Source organism: Neovison vison, chromosome 5, assembly GCF_020171115.1.
Source record: "Neovison vison isolate M4711 chromosome 5, ASM_NN_V1, whole genome shotgun sequence".
Taxonomy (NCBI): domain Eukaryota; kingdom Metazoa; phylum Chordata; class Mammalia; order Carnivora; family Mustelidae; genus Neogale; species Neogale vison.
The window spans coordinates 65,268,466-65,286,187 of record NC_058095.1 but is presented as its reverse complement, the minus strand read 5'-3'; the positions used below and the strand labels follow the sequence as shown (position 1 = coordinate 65,286,187).

At 44.5% G+C, this 17,722-nt stretch overlaps 2 protein-coding genes across 2 annotated transcripts in view; both read left to right on the top strand.

Moving 5' to 3' along the window:
• Positions 1–17,722, top strand: part of LOC122907367 (cytospin-B-like) — a 699,233-nt gene that overhangs the window by 34,839 nt on the left and 646,672 nt on the right.
• LOC122907372 (cytospin-B-like) overlaps positions 1–17,722 on the top strand; it is a 305,144-nt gene that overhangs the window by 232,572 nt on the left and 54,850 nt on the right.

Below are 17,722 nucleotides of genomic sequence, written 5' to 3'. Positions count from 1 at the left end.
GCACAGTGAGGTGTCTTCTGGAAGATTCTCTCTCTCATCCTCCTTGTGCCCCTCCCCCCACTCATGTGCTTGCTCTCTCTCTCTCTAAAATCAATAAATATTTTTTTAATTTATTATTTTTTTTTAAAGAGAGACAGACACAGGCATCCAGGAGGTATCTTGGGTTGGTGTCTTATTTAGTTGTCATAAAGAGACAGGTTAATTGCTTAACATTTTATGGGATGAATAAAATGAGTCATCAGTTTTCAAACCTCTGTGGATAAGGATGTAACTGTTCTGTAAACTGACGTTGTGCCACTGTTACAGGGTTCACAACTGCAGCCTTTGTCTATCATGTCATACATAGTTGAAGTCCACCATCTTTTCTGGGCTTATTCTTCACCTTTAAAAAAAGGGGGTGGGAAGGCAGAGCTTGATTTCATATACACTTCTGCTCTGAAATTATCCTATGCAATTTATTTTCCTTAGTATGTTTGTTTCTGTGTGCTCAGCGCTGTGCTGGGTTGTGCAGGTTATAGAAATAGAACTATGGCTTCTCTTTTTGACAAATTAGTTTTTTTGGTGTTTTTTTTTTAGGTTTTATTATTTATTTGACAGACAGAGATCACAAGTAGGCAGAGAGGCAGGCAGAGAGAAAGGAGGAAGCAGGCTCTCTGCGGAGCGAGAGCCCGATGCAGGACTGGATCCCAGGACCCTGGGATCATGACCTGAGCCGAAGGCAGAGGCTTTAACCCTGAACCACCCAGGCAGCCTGACAAATTAGTTTTGTTGGAGAAACCAGCCCATGGCACTGTTAAAAGGAAGTAACATGTAGGAGCTGATTGGTTTATGATACAGCCTATAAATTCATTCATTCATTCCCTGTTCTTAGGAGCTTTGCAATCTAGTGGGGGAGACAATAAACCAGTAAACAAGTAAATATATAGCATGCTCACTGGTGATATGCATCCTGGAGGTCAGCAAAGCAGGAAAATGTGTACCTTCAGGGTCTGGCTTACTCTTTAATGTGGTGTGACAAGAGAAGCCCCTCTTACTGGAATGACATTGGACCAGAGACCTAGGAAATGAAAGAGAATGAAACATGGGGTCTGTGTAATGTAGGAATGTGGGGGAAGAGCATTCCAGGCAGAGGGAGCCGCAGGGGCAAAGGCCCTTGCGTGGGAGATGATTGGCTTATTTGAGATACAGTGAGGAGGCCACTGTAGCAAAAAGCAGTGTGAGCGGGAGAAGGTGAGTCCACCGATGGAAGGAGGGGGTGATCATTCAGAACCGAGGAGGCCAAGGTAAGGGCGTTGGCTCTTCCTCCCAGTGAGACAGAAAGCTGTTGGAGCATTGTAAATGGAGGTGTGGTATGATTTGACCTAGGTTTTAGAAGCACCACTCTGTTAGGTGAAGATTAGAGTATAAACAGGCGGGCAGAAGATGGAGACCGGTTAGGAGGCAGTTGCAATCATCCTGGTAGGATGGTCCGTGGCTTGGACCAGGTGGTAGCAATGGACATGGTGAGAAGAGCTGAGACAAGGTGGCATTCATGATAACTATTCTGACATATTCCATCTACAGAGATGAAGACGACTATATGAGACAGCTATGGAAGAAAATCAAGATTTTGGCCTTTTTTTCTAGTTAAATCAGAGATGCTTATTAAGACACCTAAGTGGAAGTGTCAAGAAGGTAGTGAGTTAAATGAGTCTGGAATATAGAAGAGGGTACCAGGCGGAAAATATATAGGTGGTGCTTAAAAGCCACAATGTGGTGGGGGCAGCCAAGTTAGAGAAGAGATGACCAAGGTGATTATATAGATCACTGGGCTTGGGGGCACTCCTGGTGCTAGAGATCAAGTTGAGGAGGAGAAGGGCGCCTAGGTGGCTCAGTTGGTTAAGTGACTGCCTTCGGCTCAGGTGTTGATCCTGGAGTCTCCGGATGGAGTCCCGCATCTGGCTCCCTGCTCAGCAGGGAGTCTGCTTTTCCTGCTGACCTCTCTCCTCTCAATGCTTTATCTCTCTCTCTAATAAGTAAGTAAAACCTTTAAAAAAAAAAAAAGGAGAGGAGAGGAGGAGAGGCCAGCAAAGGGGATTGAGAAGAGGAGACCAGAGAGGCGGGGTCCTGCTGTCTGGACTCCTCCTTTTATGAGGAGCAGAATGATCAGCGGTGACCTAAGATGTTGATAGGTAACTTGGCCACAGCGTCCAAGTAATGCAGAGAGAACTAGCCATTCCACTCATGATTTTATTAGTTCTAAATATTTTTCACTGCAAGATTTACTTATTTTTAGCTGTTTTCACTGTCAGGTTAACTATGAAAGTTGTTCAGGGCGATTTCCATAAGTTCGTCATTTCTGATACGCAGAAGAACAGTTGCCGTAAGGATTAGTATGCATTTCATCATTTGTGGTAGTATTCATCTTGAATAACCGGCAGGTGTTTGTTAAAGTGTCACTCGTCTTCACGTCCTTCTCGAGAGTTGCTGGTGCGTCCGTTCCTTCATTTACCCAGAAAATCGCTTCAGCGCCTGTACGGTGCCAGCCCTACCTAGTTTTTCTTGCCCTGACATGAGATCTCAAGTCTCACGCGCAGCATCTTGCCTTTCTCGTGGCCCTTGGCGTCAGCCTCCCCGCAGTGGGGTTTTTCCAGCCTACCTGTCCAGCTGCAGTTCTCAGCGTCCGCCCCTAGAGGCCTGAAGTCGGTCAGCTGTTGCGGCCCTCCCACGCGTGGGAGGGAACCCTTCGGATGCTCCAGGGTGATATGCAGATGAGATGGGCGGTCCTCGCCGGGCAGGCCGGCTGGAGTTGCGGTGGGCGGGCCTGCTAGCGGACGGTATGCAGATGAAGTGGGCGGGACCGCCCGCGCGGGCAAGGAGCCGCTCCGCCGGCGGCCGCCGGGAACTGGAAGGCGCCCGGCCCTTTCTTTGACTGGAGCGGACCCGCCGGACGCCACCGCCTAGCCAGTCGGAGCCGGCGCAAACTCCAGCACGGCGGACACCTTGTCCGAGGCCGGCCAGCCGGACGCTGCCGGAGTCCGCCGAGCATGGGCAACCACTCGGGGCGGCCGGAGGATCCCGAACCAGGTCTGTGCTGTCGGCGGGGGTCGCGCCGCGCCCCCTCCCCGGCCCGGCGCCCTTCCCTCACCCGCCTTGCGGGCCAGCGGTCGCCGCGCTGCCCGCGGGCGCCCAGGGGGCCAGTGGAAAGATGAAGTTGCCGGGGTGTGATTCTTGCCTTTGGAATGCGCTAATGGGGTTGTGAAATTACCTGTGCCTGTTCCGCGACAAGGAAATGCCACTCACCGTAAACACGTACCTGGAAGCCCTGGGTCCGCCCGGCCGCAGCGAATGGGGCGGGCGGCAGCGGGTCTCGGTGGCCAGGAGCACGCAGGCCCGGTCCGTGGGGAGAGAGGCGTCGGGGGTGGGGGGCTCGGTGCCCACAGCCCTGTGGAATCTGACTTGCCCCTCCCGTCTGCCGCCCGGACGGTGTCTCCAGTACCGTGCGTGTAGGCAGTTCTCGCAGACTTTCTGGGCATTTGCGACGAAAAGTGTGACTTGGCAGTCGTGTTCTGGTTCATTGTCCGTTTTGCGGTGCCTCATTAGCATATCACACACTTTCTGGAGTCGCGTGGAAGGCGGCAACCCGTCAGCAGATCTGTTACTCATCCTCAGACCGAGGGCTTGATTGTGTCTGTTTCTTACCCAGAATAGTCCGTGCTTATTCTGGGATGCCAAAAACTTCGCCGGCTTATCAAATTTTTATTTCCTCAGAAATTAAGCGAGCCTGGTGGAGAGTCAGTCAGCTGGGCTCTCGTTTTCATCTTCTGGTTTATCATCCTGGCCTCCGGCATGGATTTAGATGCTGATAACCACGGGGGTGTGTTTAAAAACAAAACCAGAACATTCCTGTTCTGTCACAGGAAGGAAGCGGAATCTAATTTAGCCTCAAAAACTGCATCTCGTCTGATTGGGGAGAGATGGTCGACTTAATGCTGGAATCCTGGAGTGGCAGGTGGCTAGAATGTGTTCCTGGGGCAGAATGTGTTTGAAGAGGCAGAACTCTTCAAAATGTTCTCAAGGGTGTAATGTTTTAATTGGGTTTTGACCGAGGACGTTGAGGCTTTGAGAGTTAGTGACTTGGGCAAGTGACAGCCCTGTAAGCAGACTCCTGGTCTGTGTCTCCGCTGAGGTCCTGGCAGGGAGGCCGAGCAGCCTTAGGCTGTATCCTTGGGGCTGGGCAGGGGTGGGGTGCCTTGTACTGGTACCACAACCTGGATGGAAAACTTGGCCACAGGGGAACACTATGAAGAAAACATTTAGAGAGTGGGTTACTGCTTAGTTTACATAGGGCTAACTCTAAAATTGCACAGCAGGTATCCAAACCTCTTTGGGCAGAACAACCAATATTTGCAAAATAATGCCTTTGTCATAAACAGCACTATGATAAACTTATTAGGTGAAGCATATGTAACATTTTAAAAACAGCTCATTAGCACGCATCTGCCCAGGTCTGAGTAAAAACTCATTTCCTTTGTGTCAGAATTGCGAAGAGACCGCCCCTCTTGCTAGAGCCTTTAGAAGTTACTTGGGTTCCGATTTCTAAGTGATGTTGCTTTCTTTTTTTTTTTTTTAGGATTTTTTTTTTTATTCAGGGGCACCTGGGTGGCTCAGTCAGTTAAGCATCTGCCTTCGGCTCAGGTCATGATCCCAGGATCCTGGGATGGAGCCTTCAGTTGGGCTCCCTGCTCAGTGGGAAGTCTGCTTGTCTCTCTCTCTCTCAAACAAATGAGTGAATAAAATCTTATTAGAGAGCAAGAGAAGACAGAGTAAAAGCACTAGTGAGGGGAGGAGCAGAGGGAGAGGGATGAGAAGATGCCCCGCTGTGTGGGCAGCCTGATGCAGGACTTGATCCATGATCATGAGATCATGATCTGAGCCCAGATCAAGAGACAGTTAACCAGCTGAGCCACCCAGGTGCCCCAAAGTGACGTTGCTTAAAACATTCTAATGGACTGGAGAGGGAAAGGACATTTCTATGCCAGGGACTTATTTTATTGCATTTTTCAAGAATGAATATAATTTCACAACAGGAACTTAATCTGATTTGTGACATGTAAAGATAACACCTGGAAAATCTTAGAGACTTGTGTTGCCTGAAAGTGTGAGTATAATTATTCTGGGATACCAAAAACTTTGCCGGCTTATCAAATATGGTCTTTTGATGCTGTAATGAAATGCTATAGGATGCATAAAAAAATGTGGAAATTAGAGTTTTGTTAAAGATGGATGTATCTTCAGTCTGCTTTGGCATGAGGGCTAGCACAAGGTGGGAGCCTCCCACTCGCAGTTGTGGCTCATTGAGTTCCTCAACGGGTTGTCAGAGCAAGGGGTCCAGAATTGAGTGGTAGAGGTAAGGGGGAGAGAAGGAAGGCTGGAAATGGAGAGAGTAGGTCTGATTTTTTACCCAGGTCTTATATTGTATCACTTTTGTTCTTTGAATGAAGACCTTTAAAAGGAATTGGGGGGGGGGCTTCTGGGTTGGCTTAGTCAATCGAGTATGTAGCTGTTGATCTTGGAGTTGTGAGTTTGAGCTCCATGCTGGGTATATAAAGATTACTTTTAAAAAATTATCATTAAACAGAATTAGGAATGAAAGAAGTTCGTTAGAGACCTGACAAACACGAAAAGAAGTGGGAAGCCAGGGCTGGGGTGAGGAGAGTTTTATTTTATTTATTTTTAAAGATTTTATTTATTTATTTGTCAGAGAGAAAGAGACTGAGCTAGAGAGTGAGGCCAAGCAGGGGAAGTGGCAGGCAGAGGGAGAAGCAGACTTCCCGCTGAGCAAGGAGCCCAATGCAGGACTCAATCCCAGGGTCCCGGGATCATGACCTGAGTTGAAGGCAGATGCTTAACCGACTGAGCCACGCAGGCATACTGAGGAGAGTTTTAGACCATGATGCAGATCTGGCATGTATGAAAGGAAGCAGGGAGGTAGCAGGCTTGGGCAGGGAGAGCCTCAGAGAGCTGTGCAGATCTGGTGAGGTCTTAGCCAACTGATTGGGGGAGCTCCAAAACAGACTGCCCATTAGAGTCCCCGGCTAGGCAGAAATGGCCAGTCCCCAGGGCTCTTGTTGTGGTCAGTCACTGCTGGAGGTGGCCTGGGAAGAGTATACCTTCAGCTCAAAAGCCAGAGTGAGTCCTGGGATCCTGGTGGCCCTAAGAGCCAGAGGTGTCCGCTAACTGCAGTCCTTATAGCGGAATACTAAGTTCTTCCTCGAATAGAGGTCCAAGTGGCACAACTCATGGCTACCTTCCACAGGACCTCAGTTGCTTGGGCATGGTGGGTCCATTGAAAGGGCAGATGAGGTAAAATCTCCATCTTAGACCTCCCCTCCCCAGGCTTAAAAGGGCTAGGCTGCTCGTTGTCTTTTTCAGGTGGAAGCACCTTGTCCTCTCTAGGGCACACCCAGAGGAGAAGACAGGCTCTCGACTGCTGCTGCTTTTCTAGCACTGGAGTTGGCCAGGGGGGCAGCAGGTTTCCTCTTTTGTGGTGTCTGTGATCCTCTGAGCCAGGTCATTATGACTTACTGTGGTATTGCAGGATGGGCAAGAGAAATGGGTCAAGTAAGAGACATGAAAACTTTTGTAAGTGAGGGCAGCTAGAATGAGAACTCCCTACATATTTCCAGTTAACATTCCTTCAACTTCCAACCAGGTTGTCAGTACCTACATTATAAAGAGGGCTGCTGGGTCTAGTTGTGCAGGTTGTGCATGGTTCAAAGGCATCTGGGTATAAAGGGATGAGGGGGCCCACGTAGGGTTATATAATTCAGTGGAAGGGCTGTCATTTTGCAGTTTTGCCTTTTTGTATTCACACCAAGGGACCCAATATGCTGAAGGAGGCCTTAGTCAAATGTGAGTTTAGTAGGCTTTACCCAGTTTTACTACTAGCTGATATTTGCTTACTGTTTACTTTAAATTTACATGTATGTGTTCATTTTTTATTTTGTTATTTTTTTAAAGTTTTACTTAGTAATGTCTCCGCCCAACGTGGGTGGGGCTTGAACCCTCAACCCCGAGACCAAGAGTCACATGCTCTTCCAACTAAGCCAGCCAGATGCCCCTGCATATATGCGTTTAAACAATAAATACAAATGATATAAAACAAAAGTAAAAGCCTCTACTCAGACCCACTTTATATTAGTTATAGTTAACGCTAACTGGTAAAGACACCTCCCTAAGGAGCCACTTAAGACAGTAAAAGCTGATTTCTCCCTCACATCACGGTCTAGTGTGAGTCGGGGGAAGTCTGGGCAGCATATGGTTGTTGGAGACAGAAGCTGATGGACATTCACCGTCAGCGTCTGGCTGCCAAGTTGCACTGGGTCTGCCCAAAGTCAGGAGGGGAAGTTGCTCACGGAGGACACCGTAGGAGACTATAGTAGTGACTATAGTCAGGGGCCAGGCCTGGAGGAAAGGTGTACATTATCTTTCCTTGGGCTTCATGGGCCTGTCTCAGTCACATGGCCCCTCCTGGATGCTCAGAGACCAGGAAATGTCTGTGTGGAGTGCCAGGCAGAGGACAGCCCAGATGCTGTGAATACTGGCAGGTTCTTTCCAGGCTGTCAACCACACGTGTGTCAGTATTAAGAAAAATTTGATCGGGAAAAATTGAAAGACATGGAAACACTCATATATCCGTCACCTAGATCGTACAGTTAACATTTTGCTACATTTGCTTTATACCTCTGTCCATCTCTTCATCCTTTCATTTGTTGTCCCACCTTATTGGGGGGAGGGGACAGTTTCAAAGAAATGGTGCTTATCTCCGTAATTCTACCTAATACGCTCTACCTGTATTCTTTCCTGATTTCCTAGCTTTCAAGGCTCTCTACCAGCCCTCGCTGTGAAAGTTGAGGAGCCTAGTGCATTTTCACTACTATAGTCTTCTCCCCCCGCCCCACTGCCCCACACCACTCCCCCATTCCTGCAAGTCATACTTAAATTTTCTGAAGCTCTTGTTAGTCTGGTAGAATGCCGAAGGTGGGATATAGATGGTGGTTATACAGTTTTTCACTGTAAAATTTGCTCAGCTTGGCTGTATGAAATTGTCATATAAAAATGTTTAGAATTCGGGGCTCCTAGGTGGCTCAGTGGGTTAAGCCTCTGCCTTTGGCTCAGGTCATGGTTCCGGAGTCCTGGGATCAAGCCCTGCATCGGGCTCCCTGCTCAGCAGGGAGCCTGCTTCCCTTCCTATCTCTCTGCCTGCCTCTCTGCCTACTTGTGATCTAAATCTTTTTAAAAAAAATGTTTAGAATTCTAAGGAAATCTATTGTTTATGACCTTTTTCTTTCTCTTCTTCTTCTTCTTTTTTTCCACCTGCATTTCTTTTGAGCCAAAGGCACAGGCTTAACCCACTGAGCCACCCAGGCACCGCTCCACCTGCATTTCTTGACTAACCAACTTTAAACAATGTCCTTAGCTAGGTAAAAAAGGGTATAACATCCCAAAATTTCTTCTGTCTTTTCCACATTACCCTCCATACCTTGTCTCGGTCTGCCTCTCAATCTTGCACGTGGCTAGAATGTTCTGTTTCTTGAGCATATAAGTTAATGGATTCTGTTGGCATTAGTTTTGGATTTCAAGGATTCATCAGAGTTTTTACAATATTCACTAAGAAGAGAATATAGTATACAGTTTTCTCAGATGTGTTCTGTACCGTAGAAGAATTTCAGAGTGGAACTAATGTTCCAAGAGACATACTTGGAAAATGTGCTCTTTTGAGATTAAAAATGGTGTATAAATCAAAGATCCATGATAATACATAAAAAAACCAGATAAGATCAAATGTATCTGTCACTGTAATAAATGTGAATGGGTTAAAATCTGCATCTAAAAAAAAGATCACCCTCCTGTAGCTTAAAACAGGAAACAAAATATAATATATATGCTACAGAAAATCATATTCTGGCAGTACTTTCATTTTTTTAAAAAATTATTTATTTGTCAGAGAGAGGGAGCACAGGGAGCCAGAGGGAGAGGGAGAAGCAGGCTCCCTGCTGAGCAAGGAGCCCCACATGGAACTCGATCCCAGATGCTGGGATCATGACCTGAGCCAAAGGCAGCCACTTAACCAACTGAGCCACCCAGGCGTCCCAGATACTTTCATTTTTAAAATCAAGTCAGTTAAACTGTGAATAGTTAAGCTTTCAAGGTCAGCATCTTGTTATTCTATGTATAAGAAAAAAAATTTTTTTATACTTTTTATATAAGAAAAATTTAATAGCCACTATTTAAGGGGATCTTGGATTAATATTCAGTTCCATTTATAAACTTGGTAATAAATTTAAAATATCTTTAATTGTGTTTTTTAGTTTAATGTATTTAGGTTCCTATTAGGTCTGATGACAAACCAGTCCAGTTCTTTAAAGGCTTATAAGTTTAATAATTACATTTATAAACAGTGATTCTTAAATCGTCACATATTTATGAGCACATATTCTCTCTCCTTGTGTGCGTATATGTAGATGCACACTTAGAAATTAAGATCACAAATTACTCAGTTGTACCTTTTAGATTGGAATCATGAGGCTGATCTGAGTTCTTTTTTAAAAAAAATATTTTATTTTTATTTATTTATTTGAGAGACAGAGATCACAAGTAGGCAGAGAGAGAGGAAGAGAAGCAGGATCTCCGCTGAGCAGAGAGCCCGATGTGAGGCTCAATCCCAGGACCGTGCGGTCATGACCTGAGCCAAAGGCAGAGGCTTTAACCCACTGAGCCACCCAGGCGCCCCTGATCTGAATTCTTAATAGGTCCAATTCTCCTAAAATTAAAAATGGAATTTCAAAATGTAGGTATTAATATATAACATTGCTCACACACATATGTAATTATATAATTACTACTCATTTAATTCTTGTAATTTTAAAAGATTGTATTTATTTATTTGAGAGAGAGAGAGCACGCGATTGAGAGAGCACAAGCGGGCAAGCAGACTCCTGCCTGTGTGTGTGTGTGTGTGTGTGTGTGTGTGTACGCGCGCACACACACACACACACACACACACATATGCACGCACTTGAGGGGGAGGGACAGAGGGAGTAGCAGACTCCCCACTGAACAGGAAGTCAGACCTGAGGCTCCATTTCAGGACCCTATGACCTGAGCCAAAGGTAGACGCTTAACTGACTGAGCCACCCAGGTGCCCCCATTTAATTCTTTTAACTAATTCTCTACTTAATTCTAAACCATTTTAGGATTAAAAGGTAGTTTACAGGGGCACCTGGGTGGCTCAGTGGGTTGAGGCCTCTGCCTTTGGCTCAGGTCGTGGCCCCGGGTCCTGGGATCAAGTTCTGTATTGGGCTCTCTGCATGGCGGGGAGCCTGCTTCCCCCTTTCTCTGTCCTCTGCCTGCCTCTCTACCTACTTGTGATCTCTGTCTTTCAAATAAATAAATAAAATATTTTTTAAAAAGTAGTTTACATAAGCATTTTGTTATGAATAATACAGGAATTTCATCCCATGTGATTCTGGGGGTTGCCTTTTCAGGTTGCTGAGGTTTTTGAGCAACAGAGACCTTGGGCAGGGAAAGGATAAGAACGGGATTCTTACCCTGGACTCCAGATTTGCACTAGAGCCCGTTTTGTTGTGGTTAGAGCATATTTGCTTTGAGCCCATACAATAATAGTCTATGCATGATAAATTTTCTCAACCTTTATGTGAGGATGTCTATTATTTTGCCCTCATCCTTATTGATAGTTTGTACGCATGTAGTATTCAATGTTCAGGATCTTTGTAATCTTTCTGTAACAATGACTTCAAAACATGGAGAAGGAAGTGGCCATAATACCCATGTACCTTAGATTTAAGTTGTGTTTTCCTTAATTCTTACAGTTCATAATTGGGAGCCCAAGATCTTCATTCAAACGGCCACATCACTTGGTTAGATAGAGTTTGTACTTCTGTGGCACATAATAGATGAACATTTCCCATCTAACTCCAAAGACTTTTAATAGAACACTACCTGATTTTCTTACGCTTTCCATCTCTCTTTTTTTTTTTTATTCGACAGAGATCACAAGTAGGCAGAGAGGCAGGCAGAGAGAGAGAGGAGGAAGCAGGCTCCCCACTGAGCAGAGAGCCCGATGCGGGACTCGATCCCAGGACCCTGAGATCATGACCTGAGCCGAAGGCAGCGGCTTAACCCACTGAGCCACCCAGGCACCCCCACTTTCCATCTCTTAAGGTGATTTCTTGATAGTAATACAAAGGGTGATTTAATTGTGGATATCTCTCATGGCTTTGTCTGACTTACTGAGTCAGTCTACTGAAACAATAGTATCAGTTAAAGACCTTCCTCCCCACCACACACACACACACACACACACACACACACACACCCCTACCCACCCACCAAGTACCTTAAATCAGACAGGACCTTCTACATTGATAAAAGTATAATTCAGGAAGAAAGAGTAGCAGTTATGTAATTCATCACACTAACTAGCACACCTTGGAAGTTACTACAGTTAGAAATGCATTTTAGAAACCTCATGAGTAAAAAGGAGAGAATTCAGCAATATGTCTTACACAGTTTTTCTTTTTTTTCTTTTTTTTTAAATATTTAATTTATTTATTTGACAGAGAGAGATCAAAAGTAAGCAGAGAGGTAGGCAGAGAAAGAGAGAAGAGGAAGCAGGCTCCCCAATGAGCAGAGAACCCGATGTGGGGCTCAATCCCAGGACCCTGAGATCATGACCTGAGCCGAAGGCAGAGGCTTTAACCCACTGGGCCCACCCAGGCGCCCCTACACAGTTTTTCTAAATTGTTCATGGGATGGTTAAAACGTTGATCTGTTCTGTACCAGAAAACCTCATGACAATCTCTTAAGGGAAATTTTACCGGCACTCTGCGATCATAATGCAATAGAACTATAGGTAATAAAAGTTGAAATTTTTAAAACTTAACCCGTTTGGAAAAGTTTGACCCAAATAGAACTGAGAACTATAATTTATTAAAAAATTATTGTAAAGTTCTCCCTAAAGTTAGAAGTAAGCAAATTCATTCCTCTGAAATTTTTTGATGTCCAAAAAGAAACAATGAAAATAAGTCAATTATTATACTCAGAAATTAGGAAATAAACAAGAAAAGAAATTTGGGAAAACAGGAAGGTGTTTTTTGAAAGGGTAGAAATTAATGAAACAGGTAATTGTGTCTGTTTCACTTTTCTCTTACTTTCAGCATTTAGTACATTGCCTGATACTTGTTTGGCACATAGTATTTGTTGAATGAATAAACCAAAAAACCCCACTTGAATTGAAACATCTCAGTGTGTGTTCTTTGTTAAAACAATTAAGTAGATAGAACTGTAGTTAGACTGATGACAAAACAACAGAAATGCCCAAAATTTGCAGTGTAAGAATGTATGTAATCAAAGATGTGGATATTTTTAAAAAATAGAATAAAATTAGAACATTTTGATGAAATTGAAAATGAAACTACTAAAATCAGTTCATGAAGAAATAGAACACTCAGACAGAAAAGTAATCTTGGAAGACATCACAAAGTAACTTAAAAGCTCCAAAAATTATCCTGAACCTGATTGTTTAATAGGTAAACTTTCTCAAGTACAAAAGATATAATTTCCATGCTAAAGTTATCTAGTGCATTGTTTTCCAAAGATTACTGTACTATGGAAGATACAGGTAATAGTTTAAGGTATATACACGTGACTATTTCTTAATTTAATAATGAATTTAAAATGTGTTAGAAAATTATATCTATTACATCAAATCTATGTTGCTTAGGATGAGGTTAGGGTAAAAAATGAGCCAACATTAAGTTTATGCAGAAAAATATTAAATCTATTGTCATAGGACAAGTAAATGCAAATATAGCCAGAATTATAAAGGTGATAAATAATAGAAACTTGGAAAAAATTCTGAAGTACATAAAAGATGGAAAGCATTCCCGTTTGTTTTCATATAAGTAGTACTAGTCTATTAATACTCTTCCTGATACCAAAGCCTTTCAAAGATAGAGCTAACAAGGCAAGCTGGAGTACGTTCTTCCTGATGTTAATATACAAGTCCTAGATGAAGTATAAGCCATATTTAATCCAACTAAAAGTACAATAACATTATATAAATTCACACCGAAAGTAAATTGAAAGAGAAAATAAAAACTTTCATCTTACTTCATGTCAGTAATGCATTTAATACAATTTAACATCTACCTCAGAAACATTTAATAAGAATGAATGGATCCTTTCTTAAGATAATAAATAAAATGGTCTGAAAGCCGCACACACTATGCTTAACAGGAAACTGAAAACATTCCTGTAAAGGTCAGGAAAATAACAGCGGTCCCCATATGGGACACTGTTTCTAGATAGACGAGCCAAAGCTATATAATTTTTTAAAATAATAATATTTATTGAATGAGACAAAATTAGCATTATTTCTGGTACAATAATTTTCTTGCAGAAATAGCAGGGAGGGTTAACTGAAAAACTATTAAAACTAATGAGAATTCAGTGAACAGCTTAGAAATGCACATACCCATATATGATATGTCATATATGTATGAATATGCATGTGCATGTACATGTTGTATGTATATACGTTGGGGTTGGTGTGTGTGTCTAATAGTAGCTTTCTTTTTTTTAAATTAACATATAATGTATTATTTGCCCCAGGGGTGCAGGTCTGTGAATCATCAGGCTTACACATTTTACAGCACTCACCATAATACATACCCTCCCCAATGTCCAACACCCAGCCACCCTATCCCTACCCCCCACCCCCCAGCAACCCTCAATTTGTTTTGTGAGATTAAGAGTCTCTTATAGTTTGTCTCCCTCCCAATCCCATCTTGTTTCATTCCTTCCCTCCCAACCCACCCTGCCACCAAACTCCTCATATCAGAGAGATCATGTGACAGTTGTCCCTCTCTGATTGACTTATACCCTCTAGTTCCATCCACATCCTCGAAAATGGCAAGATTTTGTTTCTTTTGATGGCTGCATAGTATTCCTGTGTGTGTGTGTGTGTGTGTGTGTGTGTGTGTGTGTATGTCTCACATCTTCTTTATCCATTCATCTAACAGAAGCTTTCTTTATGCTAGTAATGACCCAACACAGTGGTCTGTAAGAAGGTCACATTCACAGTGTGAACAAAGTGTGAGATCTGGGGGAGAAATAGGGGATGTAAAAGTCCTCTGTGTAAACTATAAACTCGTAGAAAGTTAAAACCCAGTGATAACACAGACAGCCTCTGTTAAATGAAGGTATTATCCTTCATGCATATATGGTGGGTTTTAAAATCAGAAATCATTGTTGAATTTTTTCAAATGCCTTTCAGACTTTATCTTGATGTTATTTTTCTTCTTTATTTTTTTTAAGATTTTATTTATTCATTTGACAGAGATCACAAGTAGGCAGAGAGGCAGAAAGAGAGAGAGGAAGGGAAGCAGGCTCCCCACTGTGCATAGAGCCCGACCTGGAGCTCGATTCCAGGACCCTGGGATCATGACCTGAGCCAAAGGCAGAGGCTTCAACCCACTGAGCCACCCAGGCACCCCTGATGTTATTTTTCTTGTTAGACATAATGAGGTCATGGGTTTGAAAAGTTTTGCCTCACAATGACATTTTTTTTAAGATTTTATTTATTTATTTGACACAGAGAGATCACAAGTAGGCAGAGAGAGAGGGAGAGAAGCAGGCTCCCTGCTGAGCAGAGAGCCCGATACGGGACTCGATCCCAGGACCCTGAGATCATGACCTGAGCAGAAGGCAGAGGCTTAACCCACTGAGCCACCCAGGTGCCCCTATAATAACATTTTAAATCCCGTTTTTCTTAGTACCCCTTTTGGATTTTTTTTTTAACATGAAAGATGAATTAGCCTAAGTTTTAATTCGTTCCTTGTTGGCTTATATATGAAAAAGAGTGTGTGTGCAAACTTAACTCTGAACTTTGATAACTTCGGTATGTTATAATTTTGTTTTTATACTTTTTTTTTTCAAGTAAGCTCTACGCCCAATGTGGGGCTCAAACCACGACCCTGAGATAAGGAGTGCCCCACGCTCCACCCGCTGGGTCAGCCAGGCCTCATTATGATTTTAGATTTTTAAACTTTCTAAGTCAGAGAGGTATTTTGTGAGCAGAGGAGACTAGGGTTTTCTCTGTTGAGCATGTCTCCCAAATGTGCCTTAGGAAGGGTATTTCTAGCCTGTTGAATTCTGTTTTCCTTTCTTAAAATTTTTGAGAGAGAGAGAGAGAGAGTGCATGTGTGAGTGGAGGGGAGAGGCAGAAGGAGAGAATCCTTGAGCAGACTCCCCACCAATCGGGCATCCTGACGTGGGGCTCGTCTGACAACCCATGAGGTTGTGACCCAAGGGGAAATCAGGACTCCTACACTTAGCCCATTGAGCCACCCAGACAACCTTATTTTCTTAAAATTTTCATATGGCTCCAATCAGATGAGACCAGCCTATGTCATAGGAGTGGCCTGAAAATACTGAGCATCTTGAAGGTTTGAGCGTGTCCTCCTGAAGATCTTGCCGTCCCATGACAGAGCGCGCTCCCTGGGATCATCCTCCCACCAGACGCGTCCTCGGCCCGTCGCGGCCACACACTCACAGCTGTGTCTCATGAGAAGCCATCTCCCCATGTGCCCACCCACTTCCCACCCAGCCTTCAAGGCCCTCCAGTGTCCCCCTTCACGTGGACCTGGCGAGACAGCCTGATCTTCTCCAGCTGACTGAGAACTACCTGAGAACACTCGCTTGTCCTAACTCCTCTCCACCACCCCCAACGCTCCCTAGAGGCCCCAGCAAAAAAGCATGGGTTCAGTGACTCGGTGGCACCCATCCCTTGTATTTCCTGGAAATTTTTTAATTCTCAGAAGGTAGTCTTTATATTTTAAAACTGATGTAGTTGGCCAAATATTTAAAAACTGAGATTTAAAAAAAATCACTTCATGTTATGAACTTCAGAAAAGCTTGTTTCACAGAAAGAGATTTTCCACATTCCACACCACTACAAAGATAACCCCAGTATCTGTGGGCCAGCCGCTCCCGGGGGCCCTGGCACAGGGCGCCACCCCCATCCCAGAGGCCCAACAGGCCCCCAGCTCCATTGCCCTCTGCGTTTTTACAGTTCCCACCTATTCCTAAATACTCTCTTACCCATATCCTTTTGCCCCATTCCTTGTTTTTAACCCCTTTTCTGGAAAAATCAGGCTTTTCCCCCTTCGCTTCTTTATCCTCCTTTCATTGCCAACCTCATATTTCTAAATTGAACTAATTACATGTCAGTGTGAAGATTAGGGGTTATGATAAACCTGGGAAGGTAAGGTCATAAATTTTGACCTGAAACTATATATGATGAAGAACCAGTGCCCACAACCTCCCAAGCCCTTGAAAATCCCCTTTGTTTTATCTGCCAGAGAATTCATTTTCTCCCTCTAATTGGTCCTGCTTTTCTCTCTAGCAGCAGCCAAATTAAAAAAAAAATGATTCTTGGAAGGTTAAATTATCAGCAGTCTAACCTTCTGATTCATTAACAGATAAAACAAAGAGTCTATTCATAGTGGTCATAGGTCATGAAAATGATACGTTTATAGGTAAGTTTTGGTCTCTTCTGGCGGCCTTTCCATGCGAGTACGTTACAGCGTGCCCACGTTCGCTGCACTTATGTGCTGGCCCAAAGATGGGGTGAAAGGGTTTCTTTTTGGAGGTTAGCAGAATGTGTGCGGTGGGGAGGAAGTTATGTCTGTGTGTGTGTGTTTGTGTGTCCACGCGCCCCTCACAGCTTCCCTGACATCCTGACCTTCTGCGGCATTCTGCTTTAGCATTTGACACCTTGGTAGGGACTTTCACTCAGGAATTGGAGGTGATTAAGAAAGAGGAAAGAATGAAGGGTCCCTGGATGGCTCAGTCAGTTAAGCGTCTGCCTGGCTCAGGTCACGACTCCGGGGTCCTGGGATGGAGCCAGGTGTCAGGCTCCCTGCTCAGTGGGACTCTGCTTCTCCCTCTGCCCCTCCTCTCTCATTCTCTCTCTCTCTCTCTCAAAAATAAAAATCTTCGGGCACCGGGGTGGCTCAGTGGGTTAAAGCCTCTGCCTTTGGCTCTGGTCGTGATCCCAGGGTCCTGGGATCGAGCCCCACATCGGGCTCTCTGCTCAGCAGGGAGCCTACTTCTCTCCCTCTCTAAATGGTGGGATTTGGAGAATTCCAGACACATCAAGGAGGATACGGGAGGGAGCGCCCCCAAGAGGGCTTGGAAGCCCTGTGCTCACCCCCGACCTTGCATATTTTCCCTGGGGCTGTTCCTGAGTTGTCTTTTTTTTTTTTTTAAGATTTTATTTATTTATTTGACAGAGAGAGATCACAAGTAGGTAGAGAGGCAGGCAGAGAGAGAGGAGGAGGCAGGCTCCCTGCTGAGCAGGGAGCCCGATGCGGGACTTGATCCCAGGACCCTGAGATCATGACCTGAGCCGAAGGCAGCGGCTTAACCCACTGAGCCACCCTGAGTTGTCTTTTGTGTGGTAAACTGATCATCTAGTAAGTGGACTGTGTCCTGAGTTCTGTGAGCCGTTAGAGCGAATTATCAAACCTCAGGTGGGGCTCGTGGAAACCCCCAGTTGGTAACGAACGGGTTGATGAGAAGTACAGGCGACAGTCTGGGACCTGGGACTGGCACCTGTAGTGGGGATCGTCCTGAACTTGTGGGGTCTGTGCTA